The sequence below is a fragment of the Schistocerca nitens genome, chromosome 3 (assembly GCF_023898315.1).
Source record: "Schistocerca nitens isolate TAMUIC-IGC-003100 chromosome 3, iqSchNite1.1, whole genome shotgun sequence".
In the NCBI taxonomy this organism is placed as follows: Eukaryota; Metazoa; Arthropoda; class Insecta; order Orthoptera; family Acrididae; genus Schistocerca; species Schistocerca nitens.
This window is the reverse complement of record NC_064616.1, coordinates 794,650,497-794,667,087: the sequence shown is the minus strand read 5'-3', so window position 1 is coordinate 794,667,087 and position 16,591 is coordinate 794,650,497. Positions and strand designations below refer to the sequence as shown.

The 16,591-nt window shown below is 44.6% G+C and overlaps 1 protein-coding gene across 1 annotated transcript in view; it reads right to left on the bottom strand.

Moving 5' to 3' along the window:
• The window catches only part of LOC126248813 (DNA mismatch repair protein Msh2), a 244,481-nt gene that overhangs the window by 135,297 nt on the left and 92,593 nt on the right, over positions 1-16,591 (bottom strand). The window lies entirely within an intron of this gene.

Here is a 16,591-nt window from a genome sequence, read left to right as displayed (position 1 = left end):
TTAAATTTGTTCTAACTTAAGACAAGAACCAAATATTGCAACTGAAGTCACTCTACTGTCATCTGAACATGAAGCTTGTGCTTCAAAAGATAAATTCGGATTTCAAAAGGGTCTCTCCACAGAACATGACTCAGATTACACAAAATTTAAATGACAAAATATTGGCAACTGGTATTTTCTGTGAATTGTCAAAAGTATTGTGCAGGAGGTCAAATATTATCGAATCGCAGGCCTTGCTGATAAATGGTTTTCATCCTACCTAGCTGTAAGGATGCTGATAGTTCCACCAAGAAACTTCGGGGGAGGTGGAGGTGGGGGCGGGGGGTTACACAAAGAAACGGCTCCTTCAGAATCAATTGGGGTGTATCATAACAACTGATACTGGATCTGCTCTTGTTCTTGTTATATATTTATAATCTTTGATCATATAATGAAGATGCAGACATATTTCTCTTCACAGACGATGCAAGTATTACACTCAAGCCTAATGGAGTACCTTCAACATCTGCAGAAACCAGCACAGTTTTAGGAAACAGCAGTCATGCGAGAGACAGCTGGCCTCTTTGTGCATGATATACAACAGGCTCTAGATACCGGCTCCCAGGCTGATGCCGTATTTCTCGACTATCGAAAGACATTCGACTCAGTTCCGCACTGTCACTTGCTCCAAGAAGTGCGTGCTTACAGCCTATCTGATGACATATGCAGTTCGATAGAAAGTTTTCAAACAGACAGAGAGCAGTATGTCATCCAGAAACAAGCGTAACATCAGGTGTGCCCCAGAGCAGCACGATAGGTCCACTGCTTTTTATGATTTACATAAGCGATTTGGTTGATGATGGTAATGATAGCGGCATTAGACAGTTTGCCAATGATGCTGTAGTCTACAGGAAAGTAGTATCACATGAAAGTTGTTAACAAATATATGAGGATTTACAGAAAATTAATGCGTGTTGTAATGACTGGCACTTATCTCTCAATATTAGTAAGTGTAACCTACTGCGTATAAGAAGGTGAAAATCCCCATTAATGTATGAGTACAAAATAAATGCCCAGTCTTTGGAAGAGGTAACATCTGTCAAGCATCTGAGTGTGACTGTTCGAAATGATCTCAAATGGAATGATCAGATTACACAAGTAACAGGCAAGGCAAACTATAGATTGCAGTTTATTGGTAGAATCCTGAAGTGATGCACTACTTCAACAAAGGAAATTGCTTACAATCTACCTACATCTATATCTATACTCCGCAAGCCACCAAACGGTGTGTGGCGGAGGGCAATTTACATGCCACTGTCATTACCTCCCTTTCCTGTTCCAGTCTCGTACGGTTCGCAGGAAGAACGACTGCCGGAAAGCCTCCGTGCGCGCTCGAATCTCTCTAATTTTACATTCGTGATCTCCTTGGGAGGTATAAGTAGGGGGAAGCAATATATTCGATACCTCATCCAGAAACGCACCCTCTCGAAACCTTGACAGTAAGCTAAACCGTGATGAAGAGCGCCTCTCTTGCAGAGTCTGCCACTTGAATTTGCTAAACATCTCCGTAACGCTATCACACTTACCAAATAACCCTGTGACGAAACGGCCTCTCTTCTTTTGATCTTCTCTATCTCCTCTGTCAACCGGACCTGGTACGGATCCCACACTCATGAGCAAGACTCAAGTATAGGTCGAACGAGTGTTTTGTAAGCCACCTCCTTTGTTGATGGACTACATTTTCTAAGGACTCTCCAAATGAATCTCAACCTGGCACCCGCCTTACCAACAATTAATTTTATACGATCATTCCATTTCAAATCGTTCCGTAGACATACTCCCAGATATTTTACAGAAGTAACTGCTACCAGTGTTTGTTCCGCTATCATATAATCATACAATAAAGGATCCTTCTTTCTATGTATTCGCAATACATTACGTTTGTCTATGTTAAGGGTCAGTTGCCACTCCATGCACCAAGTGCCTATCCGTTGCAGATCTTCCTGCATTTCGCTGCAATTTTCTAATGCTGCAACTTCTCTGTATACTACAGCATCATCCGTGAAAAGCCTCATGGAACTTCCGACACAATATGTTAGTTCGTTCAGTCTTGGAGTATTGTTCGTCTGTATGGGACCCTTACCAGTTGGGTCTGATTCAAGAGATTGAGAAGCTTCAAAGAAGATCGGCAAGATCTGTGACTGGTACATTTAGCCATCGCAAGAGCGTTACAAATCTCATAGAAAGTTTGAAGTGGGACACACTTGCAGATAGACGACGTGCTAAACGGAAGGGGCTGCTCACTAAATTCCGAAATCAGATCTTCGCCGAGGATGTAGAGCATATATTATTACCACAAACTTTCAAATCGCGCAGTGATCACCATTCAAAGATAAGGGAAATTAGAGCTCGTACTGAGGCATTCAGACAGTCATTTTTCCCTTGCGCGAGGGGGGGAATATGACTTTGGCGCGAATTGTGCCCTCCGCCACACCGCTTGGTGGTTAGCGGAGTATAAATGTAGATGTAGATTCCTCACTTCAATATATTGACAAATTATGGTCAGTTTGTTGCCAGCAAATCTACTAATTTTGTCTCAGGACAGTTCAAAATAATTTTCAGTAAAGTTTTTGGTACAATGTCACAAGTTTCTTTGTCACCCAATCTAAATATGTGAGTCTCCCAGACTACAAATGGTCAACTGAAACCTCCATCTACACTCCTGGAAATGGAAAAAAGAACACATTGACACCGGTGTGTCAGACCCACCATACTTGCTCCGGACACTGCGAGAGGGCTGTACAAGCAATGATCACACGCACGGCACAGCGGACATACCAGGAACCGCGGTGTTGGCCGTCGAATGGCGCTAGCTGCGCAGCATTTGTGCACCGCCGCCGTCAGTGTCAGCCAGTTTGCCATGGCATACGGAGCTCCATTGCAGTCTTTAACACTGGTAGCATGCCGCGACAGCGTGGACGTGAACCGTATGTGCAGTTGACGGACTTTGAGCGAGGGCGTATAGTGGGCATACGGGAGGCCGGGTGGATGTACCGCCGAATTGCTCAACACGTGGGGCGTGAGGTCTCCACAGTACATCGATGTTGTCGCCAGTGGTCGGCGGAAGGTGCACGTGCCCGTCGACCTGGGACCGGACCGCAGCGACGCACGGATGCACGCCAAGACCGTAGGATCCTACGCAGTGCCGTAGGGGACCGCACCGCCACTTCCCAGCAAATTAGGGACACTGTTGCTCTTGGGGTATCGGCGAGGACCATTCGCAACCGTCTCCATGAAGCTGGGCTACGGTCCCGCACACCGTTAGGCCGTCTTCCGCTCACGCCCCAACATCGTCCAGCCCGCCTCCAGTGGTGTCGCGACAGGCGTGAATGGAGGGACGAATGGAGACGTGTCGTCTTCAGCGATGAGAGTCGCTTCTGCCTTGGTGCCAATGATGGTCGTATGCGTGTTTGGCGCCGTGCAAGTGAGCGCCACAATCGGGACTGCATACGACCGAGGCACACAGGGCCAACACCCGGCATCATGGTGTGGGGAGCGATCTCCTACACTGGCCGTACACCACTGGTGATCGTCGAGGGGACACTGAATAGTGCACGGTACATCCAAACCGTCATCGAACCCATCGTTCTACCATTCCTAGACCGGCAAGGAAACTTGCTGTTCCAACAGGACAATGCACGTCCGCATGTATCCCGTGCCACCCAACGTGCTCTAGAAGGTGTAAGTCAACTACCCTGGCCAGCAAGATCTCCGGATCTGTCCCCCATTGAGCATGTTTGGGACTGGATGAAGCGTCGTCTCACGCGGTCTGCACGTCCGGCACGAACGCTGGTCCAACTGAGGCGCCAGGTGGAAATGGCATGGCAAGCCGTTCCACAGGACTACATCCAGCATCTCTACGATCGTCTCCATGGGAGAATAGCAGCCTGCATTGCTGGGAAAGGTGGATATACACTGTACTAGTGCCGACATTGTGCATGCTCTGTTGCCTGTGTCTATGTGCCTGTGGTTCTGTCAGTGTGATCATGTGATGTATCTGACCCCAGGAATGTGTCAATAAAGTTTCCCCTTCCTGGGACAATGAATTCACGGTGTTCTTATTTCAATTTCCAGGAGTGTATTATTATAAAATTATCGGGAAATTTCTGTGTGATTTATTGCAGGCTTTCTCTGAAGCATTCCATCACTTTAATACACAATGTGAATGGGGACAGAAATAGCAGGTGATTATTTTTTATCTTCTTTCGATGATTATATTTGCTCAGATAATTTTGTATTCTGGCTCTGCATATACCTCTTTATACATTAATGACTGCTTTGGCAACAAATTGTCATCAGCAGTACATACAACAGCATAAACTCAAATTAGTTTTTTTTTACATGAGATCTTATGAGAATTAAGGATAGAGATGGAAATTGTGTAACATTGAAAAAAGAAAAAAAAATCATTGGTATGTAGCCAAGAAGTCTGCAGAGATGTCCGCACAACAAAAATTGATCACTGGATCCAAAATAGTCTACATGTTGAACCATAAAAAAAAAGCTACTTTATATGATTTTTCATGATAACTGCCCAGTTAATTTAAATGTGTGTCTTAATGTCTGATATGCCTTTTTTCAAAATATTTGCACAAAATAATCCGTTCCTTTGTGAAGCACCCATACAAAGCCAAATATTTATTTATTCCTGTCCATCCTTGGAAATGGGCGGAGCCCTCCACTTACATTTGTGCCAGTGCTTACAGAAGAACTTCAGACCATTGTAAATAATTGACATACAGAGCCTGGAATTCTGATCATCATTCATATATTTTGGGCCTTATTCAAACTAGTGGCGCACTTTAGCAGTGGTTGGATGTGACATTGTATCTGCTCCTTATAACCTATAATTTTGTGACTCATCAAAATGTGAGACTTTACATCACAATACCACTGTTTTTAATACAGTTGTATGACACACTGACACACAATGGAATGATCAAAGGTAACTACCAATCACATAGTGGAAAAGTTAAGCGCTTGCTACGAACATAAACATGAAGCTACATATTACAGCTCACAAATCCCCCCCCCCTCTCTCTCTGTCTGTCTGTCTGTCTGTCTCCCCCCCCCCCCCCAAAAAAAAAAAATATCATGGGTGCACTCAGAAGCAAAGAGGCGAGCGCAAGCACATGCACAGGTGGCCAAACAACTGTGTGCAGTCTCGCAGTCAGGCTCTAGCATACATGATTGTGCTCCACTGGTTAAGTGGCGACAGCCAAGAGTGGGCAACCAGGTCACTTGGTTGGCCTTACTCAAACCATTATACGAATTCTACATCTACGTCAACATGGCTACTCTACAAATCACACTTAAGTGGCTGGCAGAGGGTTCATCAAACCACCTTCACAACAATTGTTTTCTGTTCCACACACTAACAGTGCACGGGAAAAACGAACACTTATATCTTTCCGTGCGAGCTCTGATTTCTCCTATTTTATTATGATGATCATTTCTCCTATGTACACCACCATCAACTAAATATTTTCATATTTCGAGGAGAAAGTTGGTGATTGAAATTTCTTGAGAAGATCCCACAGCCCACCCCAAATCCTGCATCACGTCCGTAACACTTTCTTACCCATTTCTTGATGATGAAAAATGAGATGCCCTCCTTTGAACTTTCTCGGTGTACTCCATTAATCTTATCTGGTAAGGATCACACACCGCACAGCAGTACTCCAAAAGAGGATGGACTAGTGTAGTGTAGGGAGTCTCTTTAGTAGATCTGTTGCAGCTTCTAGATGTTCTGCCAACAAAACACAGTCTTTGGTTCAGCTGAATTTACAGCCATTAGATTTGATTGATTTATCATGTAACCGAAGTTTAACAGATTCTTTTTAGCACTCATGTGCATGATCTCACTTTTCATTATTTAGGGTTACCTGCTAATTTTTGCACCATACAGATATTTTTTCTAAATTGTTTTGCAATCTATTTTGATAGTCTGATGACTAGTAGGTGATAAACTACAGCATCATCTGCAAACAATTTAAAGACGGCTGCTCAGATTGTCTCCTAAATCTTTATCTGTATAAAGAACAGCAGAGGGCCTGTAACACTACCTTGGGGAATGCCAGAAATCACCTCTGTTTTACTCGGTAACTTTCCATCAGTTACTACGAACTGTGATCTTTCTGACAGGAAATCACGAATACAGTTGCATAACTAAGATGATATTCCATAAGCAGACAATTTGATTACAAGCTGCTTGTGAGGCACAGTGTCAAACAAAGCCTTTTAGAACTTGAAATATGGAATCAATTTTAATCCCTTGTCAATAGTACTCAACACATTGTGCAAGTAAAGGGCTAATTGTGTTTCAAAAGAACAATGTTTTCTAAATCAGTGTTGACGGTGTGTCAACAGACCATTCTCTTCGAGGTAATTCGTAATGTTCAAACACAACGTATGTTGCAGGTGTGGCGAATGTGTAGCCAGCAGAGAACAACTGAGTCCTTGTGAGAGGCTTGCATGGAGGAGCGCCACACACCAGTAGTCTCCTTGATGACCCACAGTTTGTTGGGGGAAGGCTGGGAACCCCATTCATCACCCCCAATTACCAAGGACTTTTGCCGCAATACTGACTGGAGATCACATTCTGGAAGGCCAATCTCCAGGGCTAACTGGAAACTGCATGATACGGCCCAAGACTGCGCCTTGCAGCTGCCGTTCAGCAACTGTAATTCCAGTGGAGTTGTAGTACAGGCAAAAGTCATCAGCATACAAAGAAACTGATACAGATGTTCCCACAGCTGCATCTAGCCCATTGATAGCAACTAAAAAGGGACAGACACTCAAGACAGAGCCTTGTGGGACCCCATTCTCCTGGACTCAGGAGGAACTATGGGAGGGACCAACTTGCATGCGGAAGGAACGAAGCGACAGAAAATTTGGAAAAAAAATCTGGAGCGGGCCCCTAAGACTCTACCCATGAAGCGTGGTGAGGATGTGATGTTGCCATGTTGTATTATATGCCTTCCGCATGTCAAAGAAGATGGCAACCAGATGCTGATGACAGGCAAAGGCTGTATGAATGGCAGACTCCAGGCAGACCAGATTATCGATGGCACACACCTGCTCAACGACAGTGCCTCTGCCTGTTGCCACCAATCTGCCCCACAAAGGGTTATGGGCATTAAAGTCGCCCAGTAACAGAAAAGATGGCGGCAGTTAGGCAATCAGCATAGCTAATACATGCTGTGGGACATCACCATCCAGTGGAAGATAGATACTGCAGACAGTAACAGCCTGTGGCGTCTACACCCTAACAGCGGCAGCCTCTAGAGGTGTTTGAAGAGGTACACACTCGCTGTAAAGAGAGTTAAGGATGTAGATGCAGACTCCACCAGATATCCTTGAATAAGCTGGCCGATTCTTATAATAACCCTGATACCCACTGAGGGCGGGTGTTCACATCACCGGAGACCAAGTTTCCTGGAGAGCAATGCAGAAGTAGGGTGAAGGCTGATAAGTTGTCGGAGCCCAGCAAGGCGGTGGAAAAAACCGCCGCAATTCCACTGGAGGATGACATCGTGAGACTGGGAAGTCATGGAACATTCAATTAGGCAGTTTACGCCTCAGAGTCATCTGCTGCCACTGACTTATTGCCTGAGCAGTCTATATCCATTGTGTCTGAGGGTCCAGCGAGATCCAGGTCCTCAGCAGACGCCAGAATCTCCACCTCATCCTCACACGTGGAACTTGTAGGTAGGAGTGGGGTGGGTGCCACCATACAAGTTCCTTGGGCTTAGGGGTCTTCTTCTTGGACTTTTCTCGTGGCTCCTTGGGTTCCCTGGCTGGGAGGGCTTCACTGAGTCAGTCTCCGGGACTGAGGAGGATCGGGAAGCCCTACGACCAGCTGATTGTGGGCACTTCAGCCACGAGCAGGCGTCATCTTTCCCACTAGTGGAAACCTGGGAACGGAAGGGCCCAAGAGACCCCTTCCGAGCGAGAGGAGCCGAAGAAGTTGGATACTTCTCCGTCTTAGAAGTGGGGACGGACGTCCCCGATGGTTGCTTGGGGGTGTGTGGGGTGTTGCTCCCAAAGTAGGTGGTGCAGGAGCAACATGGAGGGAATTGCCCCCACCATCAAGGTGGCAGGTGTAGTCTCCCAGCTCTGACACGCGACTGAGGTAGGTGGAGCTGATGGGGCTAGAACGGTTGCAGCCGCGGTGTAAGAGGAGGTCATACGAACAGGGTGGAGGCGTTCAAACTCCCGCTTAGCCTCAGTGTAGGTCAGTCGGTCCAGGGTCTTATATTCCATGATTTTCCTCTCTTTCTGTAAAATCCTGCAGTCTGGCAAGCAAGGTGAATGACGCTCTCTGCAGTTGACACAGATGGGAGGCGGAGCACAAGGAGTATTGGGATGTGATGGGTGTCCGCAATCTCACCATGTGAGGGTGCAAGTACAATGAGAAGACATATGGCTGAACTTCCTGCACCTCCCCTGCAGGGGAGGGATACAGGGCCTGACACTGGACCATATTTAAACTCTTATGGGGTGTGATGGTAACAGAAACATCCCCTAAATTGTCACATGTGAGTAATGCCCATGACTGGGCAGATGATGCTGTTTTCATCAAAACCGACCGAGAGTGCATTTTGGACAAGACCTCTACCTCCCCAAACTTGTCCTCTAAATGCTCTACAAAGAACTGAGGCTTCATTGTCACGAAAGATTCCCCATCAGCTCTCACACATACCAGGTACTGGGGTGAATAAGCTTCACTGCCAACCTTAGCCTTGCGTTCCTCCCATGGTGTGGCCAGGAAGGGGAACGATTTGGGGTCATACTTGTGCGCATTGAAATGAGCCCTTGAATGCTTAGAGACTGCTAGTGGTTGGCCAACGGCAAGAGAAGATATGTCACTCTTCATTGCGTGTCATCGACCCTGATGCCACCCACTTCGACCAAGGGCCCTCCCCAAGGGCCACCTGGCAGGATGGTCATTGCCAGGCATACGTGGGGAGTTAATGGCACAGGCATCAACAGAGCGATCCCTGTGTTGTCAGCGGGCTACAACCAACTGGGTACCCGGTGGCCCCACCACAACGGACTGGCTACTGTGCTGGACATCAGGCGTAACGAAGTCCATGGTCATCATCGGCGAAGAAAGCGACACCGCATAGTGCATGGCAAAAACCATAACCAGGAATGTATCCTCACCCACGAGATGGAGAATGGGCAGGATTGCAATGCGACGACGAGAAAGGGGGCTAAAGATCTCAACGCACTAGGGACACGATGCACCATGTAAGGCGCCCTTCCCCAATTTGCCCTCTCTTCAGGAAAATTTGGAAATATGGAGGTCAAACCTTACAGCGGATCATCACATAAAGGGCGAAACGTGTGAGACTCCTTTTAGTCGCCTCTTACGACAGGCAGGAATACTGCGGGCCTATTCTAACCCTAGGACCCACACGGGGGGAAAATGCATGACAGTAATGTCCGTTGGCTTAAATTTTGAGGTGGGCAGTAGCAAACAGTTGTATATGGAGTCTGAAATTGAGACAAGGGGTACAGCAGCATCTTCACAGTCTAGGGGTCATCTGCGGGTGTTTTAGATTGTGCGGCAGTGAAGAGCGCTTAACACTTATGTTCGATATCGACTGCACCTGTTTCATGTACTTTCTGTGTCTTCTTATGCTTCATATGATATCTGTGTCACTACAGTATAGCCCCCATTTTGTGCGACGCAAATTTAGCGTAAACCCGCATTTAACAGAAGAAATTTCAAGTCTCGAAAATTATTCCATAACTGCAATGCAATTTTATATTCAATTTAACATAATTCTCATTACGGCAAAACCCACATTTAGCGTTACGAATATTAAATATTGAAAACAATACAATAGTGGCTTTTACGATCCGGATGCAAGCTGCACTTTTTATCCGGTTTTCAGAATCCGAAAAACCGTCTGCAGTTTACATTCGGGAGCAAAGCCTAAGAAGTTCTGAAAAATGCTGCTAGCTGCTACCATAAATGCTTACGACCTTTATTGCTGCTTTTTGCCGCTAGAAGCCGCCACAGAAGTAGTCACAGAAGCCGTTGTGTTAGTGTCGAGAAATGAATGTTAAGGTATTTTTTTATCATGAGCGAATTTAGCAATTTTTCAAATATTCATAGCAATTTAAAAAACTCTTTACATATACACCATCAAAACAGACGTTTTGAAGAAACTTGACAAGTGTGGCTTCACATTTCGACAACACCAGCTAATGAGAGCAGTCCTCGCAAAAACATTTGTTTCAGTCTGATTTTTAACTTCGGTAAGACATGGAGACAGCAGAAGTAACAACTTTCAGCTTGTCCCAGCAACAGAAAAGCATTTTCTGGACCAAAACGTGGCCGTCACTGTGAGTTGGAAGTCTTAGTGAATGATTTTGTGAGGAAGCAGCCACAGTGCTTGCTTACCTGTAACTGCAGAAATAATTCAAGTGAAAGCAAGTCAGAAAATCCAGGATTTTCAAGGGAGCCGCAATTGGGCCTAAAAAATACAGGGAAAAACTCGTCACATTTCAGTGCTACATCATCAAACTGCGCACCGGAAATTCATGCTGGCTTGTACAGCCGATGGCCATAAACTGCCACCATTCATTTCACACGGAAGACTTTACCAAAGTCCGAAGTGTTTCCTAAAGATGTTATTGTACGAGTTAACAAAATTGGCTGGGTCACGGAGGACATGGTTTTAGAGTGGATCAGACCTGTCTGGCAACGTCGTCCTGGTACCTTGCTAGGTTTGCTGCGTATGCTTGTGTTAGATTCGTACACAGCTCACTGTACACCAGCTGTGAAAAAAAATTGCAGAGGGTAAAACTGACTTAGTTGTAAATCCAGAATGGATGACGTCCATTCTGCATCTGTTAGATGTTTGTTTAAACAAACCTTTTATGGACAAGCAGAAAAATATGTATACACAGTGCCTAACAAAAGACATGTTAAGTGTGCAAGCTTGTATCAAGTGTGCATGTGCATTAGTCAATCTTGGAAATGCCTCCCAAGTGAAACTGATTGTCGCACATTTAAAAAATACTGTATTTCTAATGCACTTGATGGCACAGAGGATGATGCTTTGTATGAAAGTAGTGACAAGGAGTCGCTGGTGTTAGTAATAAAACATGAAATATAATGACTGTGTTCCGGTACGCAGTGCAGCGAGCTCGCCTGTGACGTCACTGCTCACAGCTCACGTGCGTGTAGATCCGGAATACTGTATTTCGATAGATATTGTGAATTTTCACTGTTGTCAGTGTCTTGCAACGTAACTGTAATTTTAAGTGTCCCAAATCCCTGAGAGGTAGGGCCACTTAATACTCTATCCATCATATGATGAGCCATATCTTTCACTTTTAAGTGCGGCTTGAAATCGGGGTAAAATTTATTTATTTATTTATTTATTTTTCCGAGTCTCATTTCTGGGGTGCAGCTTGCAATCGGGTAAATACTGTAGTTATACAGTACTTGCGGCAGTTTCTAGCGGGATTTTTTGGAACTTCTGTAGGCTTTGCTTCCAAATGCAAGCATTGTGTAATACGGGCTTTAAGAACCTATGAACTCCAGCATTTATATTGGATACGATCGACATCTTCCATATCGATTCCTCGATACATGCACAAGCAAACTCGAACTTAGCCGACTGCGGCCGAAGACTAACAATGTACAGCATGCTAACACTCGCGCCACTTTGCATGCTTGCATGCAGCCGAGCTCTGTCCGAGTCTGTATGTTCGCAGCAGCATTACAGTATAGTGTCAGTTTACATACGTTTGCATCAGTTCGTGTATTATTGTGTATTGTGTGGAGAATCCAGCTGTATATCAGTTTGCTCACTCACATTCATTGTTGTAGTTAAGTTGACTATGGTAGCAAAAAGAAAAACTATCTGCCTAGGAGAAAGTGAACTTGATTCGGGAAGTGGACAAAAACGCAAATGTACCCGTAAGTGAAATGGCTCGACGCCTGGGATTTGCACAGTCTTCATTGTCAGGAATATTGAAGAATAAGGAGAAGATTCTGGATCAAGAAATACAGTGCGGTTCAAAAGCAAAGCAGAGGAAAAAATGTTAAAAAGTCGCCATACGAAGAAATAGAATCTAAGCTAATGGAGTGGTTCAATGGAGCACATACTGAAAATTTACCAATCAATGGGGCATTGGTAAAAATGAAAGCATCTCCGATATTAGGGAAACTTGGGCTAACAGAATTCAAAGCTTCGAATGGTTGGCTGGATAGGTTCAAAAAACACTATGGGATAACTTGCAGGGCAGTATATGGAGAGGGTGCTGCAGTTAGTGATGAAAGTATTGAACACTGGAAAGAATAGGTACTGCCACCCCTCTTGGAAGGTTTCGAATCTTGGGATATGTACAATGTGGATGAAGCAGGCCTGTTTTACCAACTCATGCCCTCTAAAACCTTAAGTGTTAAAGGGGAAGCATGCCATGGAGGAAGAATGAGCAAGCCGAAGATTACTGTTCTCTTATGCAGCAAAGCAGATGGCAGAGGCCAGCTGGGTCCCATAGTAATTGGAAAGTTCCACAAACCACGTTGCTTTACGAACATTGCTACGCTGCCATGTAAGTATTATAGCAACAAAAGTGCTTGGATGACTGCGGACTTGTTCAAAAAGTTCTTGCAAGCTTTTGATGCAGGAATGGGTGCTAGAAACAGGAAGGTTGTTCTCTTTATGGACAAGTGTCCTGCTCATCCAGCAGACTGAGGATTTCTGCAGAATGTGAAAGTGCATTTCTTTCCTGCACACTGCACAAGCAGACTCCAGCCCATGGATCTAGGGATTATTCATAGTCTGAAAAGCGTGTATCGGAAAGCTCTTAACCTTAAGGCACTTGCCTTTATTGATAGGAATGAAGTTCTTAAATTGAACCTCCTGCAAGCAATGCATACGCTCACAGGAGCTTGGAAAATGGTAACGAAGGAAACCATTTCAAATTGCATTCATAAGGCTGGATTTAATTAAATGAGCACTCGCAACAAAGACGGTGACGAAGCAGTAGTGGACATGCATGATTGGGTACAGGTATTTAACAATCTACCCATCACTTTTGATGAATTTGTAGCTTGTGACGATGAAGCCATCACTATATGCATCCGAGATGTTGAGGAAATCTGCAAAGATGAAGTAACGTAGACTGATGAAGATATTGAAGAAGACGATGATGTTAGGGATGAACAAATGCAAATACAGTCATTCAGTGAAGCCATTGCCAGCATAGACATTGCCCAGAGATTTGTCACAGCATTTTAAATGGACAACCCTCTAATAGACAGAGTAAGTCAATTGAAGATGGACATTTTGAACCTAAAATCCAACAGTGTTAAAAAGCAGACTACCATTTTTGATTACAGGTATTTCAAAAAATGAGGCACTGTGAAAGTTGTGTAAATGTGTGTTGTATATAGGAAAAGTAACTCTATTTATTATATTACTGTAATTGTGTAAGTATTTTGTGGATGTTTTAATTTTGTAGTGTGCTCGGAAATTATGATATTTGATTACTGTATTAGTGCTACAAAAGTTATAATTACAGTATAGTGTGTAGGGTAGGTATTACCTTGTTTTATTGTTGTTATTCTGTAAATTGTGTGTGTGTGTGTGTGTGTGTGTGTGTGTGTGTGTGTGTGTGTGTGTGTGCGCGCGCGCAATTCATGTCAATACAGGCAAAGAGTTCTGGAAAAGCTTTGATTTCTATCGAAACCTTGATTTAAGGTAAACCCCCATTTAAGGTTAAAAAATTCTGGTCCCTAGAAAAATGTTAAATAAGGGTTCTACTGGATGTTGGTTGATTGGTTTGTTTAAAAGAGGTGGGAAGGGACCAAACTGCTAGGTCATCGGTCCCTTGTTCCGAATAAAACAATGCCACAAGAGTGAGAATAAAACAAGCGAGACTGACAACACAAAACGGAGAGAAAGGAAAAACCACAAGAACGACAGAAGGGCAACAAACACTTAAATGGAGAAAAGAGGAGAAGAAAACCACAGAAACGCAAGAAACAGGTAGAAGAGATTAAGACAACAAAACAGATTACCATGGCTGGCTGACCATGAGAATAAAAAGGAGAAGCCAGCCGCTCTGCAACACATTAAAACCTACACCCTAAAAGCACTAGGGTGGAGGACACAGAGGGACAAAGAACATGCGTTAAATTTAGAACAAATGATAAAACCGAACCTCGCGAATAAAATATAAAACTAAATCAGCCGATGAGGCATTGTCAGATAAAATTAGCGGCAGAGAGTCCAGTAACCAAAGATTTCATTGCAGGGCAGCCAAAGTGGGACAGTGCACCAGAATATGGGCCACTGTCAACCGGGTGCCGCATCAACACTGAGGCGGGTCTTCACGGCGCAGGAGGTAGCTGTGGGTCGCCCAAGCGTGGCCAATGCGGAGCCGACAGAACCACAGAGTCCCTGCGAGAGGCCCACATGGAGGACTGCCGCACATTCATAGTCTCCTTAATGGCACGCAGTATGTTGTGCGTACTGAGACTATGTCATTCTGTCTCCCAAAGCCAAAAAACCTGGCGGCATAAAAATGAATGCAAGTCATTTATTGGAATGTCGATCTCCATAAGCGGTTTCCATGTAGCCTGTTTGGCTAGCCTGTCAGCAAGTTTGTTGCCTGGGATTCCGATGTGTCCTGGGGTGCACACAAACACCACTGAACGACCGGAAAGTTCCAGGGAATAGACGGACTCCTGGATGGTCGTTACCAAAGAATGATGAGGGTAGCACTGGTTGATAACTTGTAGGCTGCTCAAGGAGTCAGCACACAGAAGAAACGACTCCCCATGGCATGAACGGATGTGCTCAAGAGCACAAGATGTAGCTACCAGCTCTGCAGTGAAAACATTGTAGCCATTGGGCAAAGAATGCTGTTCAATATGTCCTCCATGGACATACGCGAAGCCAATGTGACCATCAGCCATCGAGGTGTCAGTGTAAACCAGGGGCAGGCAGGAATCCTGCAAGTGTGCAGTGCACTTGCACGTGTGCAGTTAACAGGTGTTCTGCGCGCACACAGGGGCAAGCTGGCCACCCACTTCTCTCCCCTCCCCACCATACCGTCTCTCCGCTCCTTCCTCTGTAATGCGTTTTGTTTCGTAGCTAGCTTCACTGAATGAAGTAATAAGGTTAGTAGGAGTGCTTGAAAGAAATTATGGTTTGAAAGATGACCTATTACCTATGATACGTTTTATGTAACTGTCACTGGTGAGGTTTACAATAAGTTTCATGTCTGGAACAAAATTTCTACATACAGACAAACGCAAACAGTTACGTAAATTTTCATCACTGATGTTTGCTCTTAACCAAGACTTATAAATTTTCATAACAGAAGAAGAAAATCTCTCACAAACATATGTCGAGCCAAACATTGACATTATCTTCACGGCTTCACGATGGAGACGAGGAAACTCTTACTGTGGAAAGTCGTGATAAAAGTCTGTTACATGTCTTGCCAAAAGGAACTTGTCTCTCACACGAGAATTACACTGTAGATACTATTAATTCCATTTGGAAATTGGGATGAATATCATCTGCAGAAACAGCAAATGGTTTCGAGAACCATTCAAAAGCTTCGGATAAATATGATATATCCGCAAATCACTTGAGAAATTCCTCTTTTATTGCACTAAGTACGGAAACATATTCTTTGCAATTCTGTTCTCCCACAATAGACAGAGTAGGGAAATGCACTGCGTTCCCTGACGAGAGTTGTAGTTCCCACAGCTCAAGCTTGCTAGTGAAAGCTTGCACCTTTTCAGCCATTTTACAAATTAGCTGATTTTCTCCTTGCAAACGTGTGTTCAATGCAGTCATGTGGCCGGTTAACGTCCACTAAAACTGCAAGGTCGGCAACCCACTCTGGATCTTCTGACCTGGGGTCGTACCTTCCTTTGTCCTTTAAAAACTGATTTATTGGTATTCTCAGCTCAAAAACTCTTGAGTACATTACCGCGACTAAGCCAGCGGACTTCACTGTGGTACGGTATGTCACCGTACTCTTCCCCAATTTCAGCTAAATACGTGTGAAACTGTCTATGTGCAAGCCCGTGGGATCTCAAATAATTAACTGCCCGAATAACCACTCGCGTGACGTCCTCCAGATTTGCTGCTTTTGCACAGAGTGCTTCTTGATGCAAAATGCAGTGGATGCTGTACAATGATTCTTCCGTACGCTGTAGCTTTTTTCTTAGTAATCCAATAAATGCCTTTTGTTCCCATTTCATTGCAGGTGCTCCATCTGTTGTCACTGACACCAAACGTTCCCAGTTTAAGCCAGCTGAATCGACAGCTTCTTCAACTGCTTTTAGGATGTTCGCACCAGTGGTCGTGCTTTTTAAAGATATCATATCTAAAAAATCCTCTTATGTGGAGAGCAGTGTCCACGCCGCGGACATAAATCACTAATAGCGCAGTGTCTGAAATATCTGCGGACTCATCAAGTGCGATGGAAAATGCAATGAACTCCTGCACTGCACTCCTTAATTGATGGTAAACGTCCCTGCCATGGCACTTGTACGACG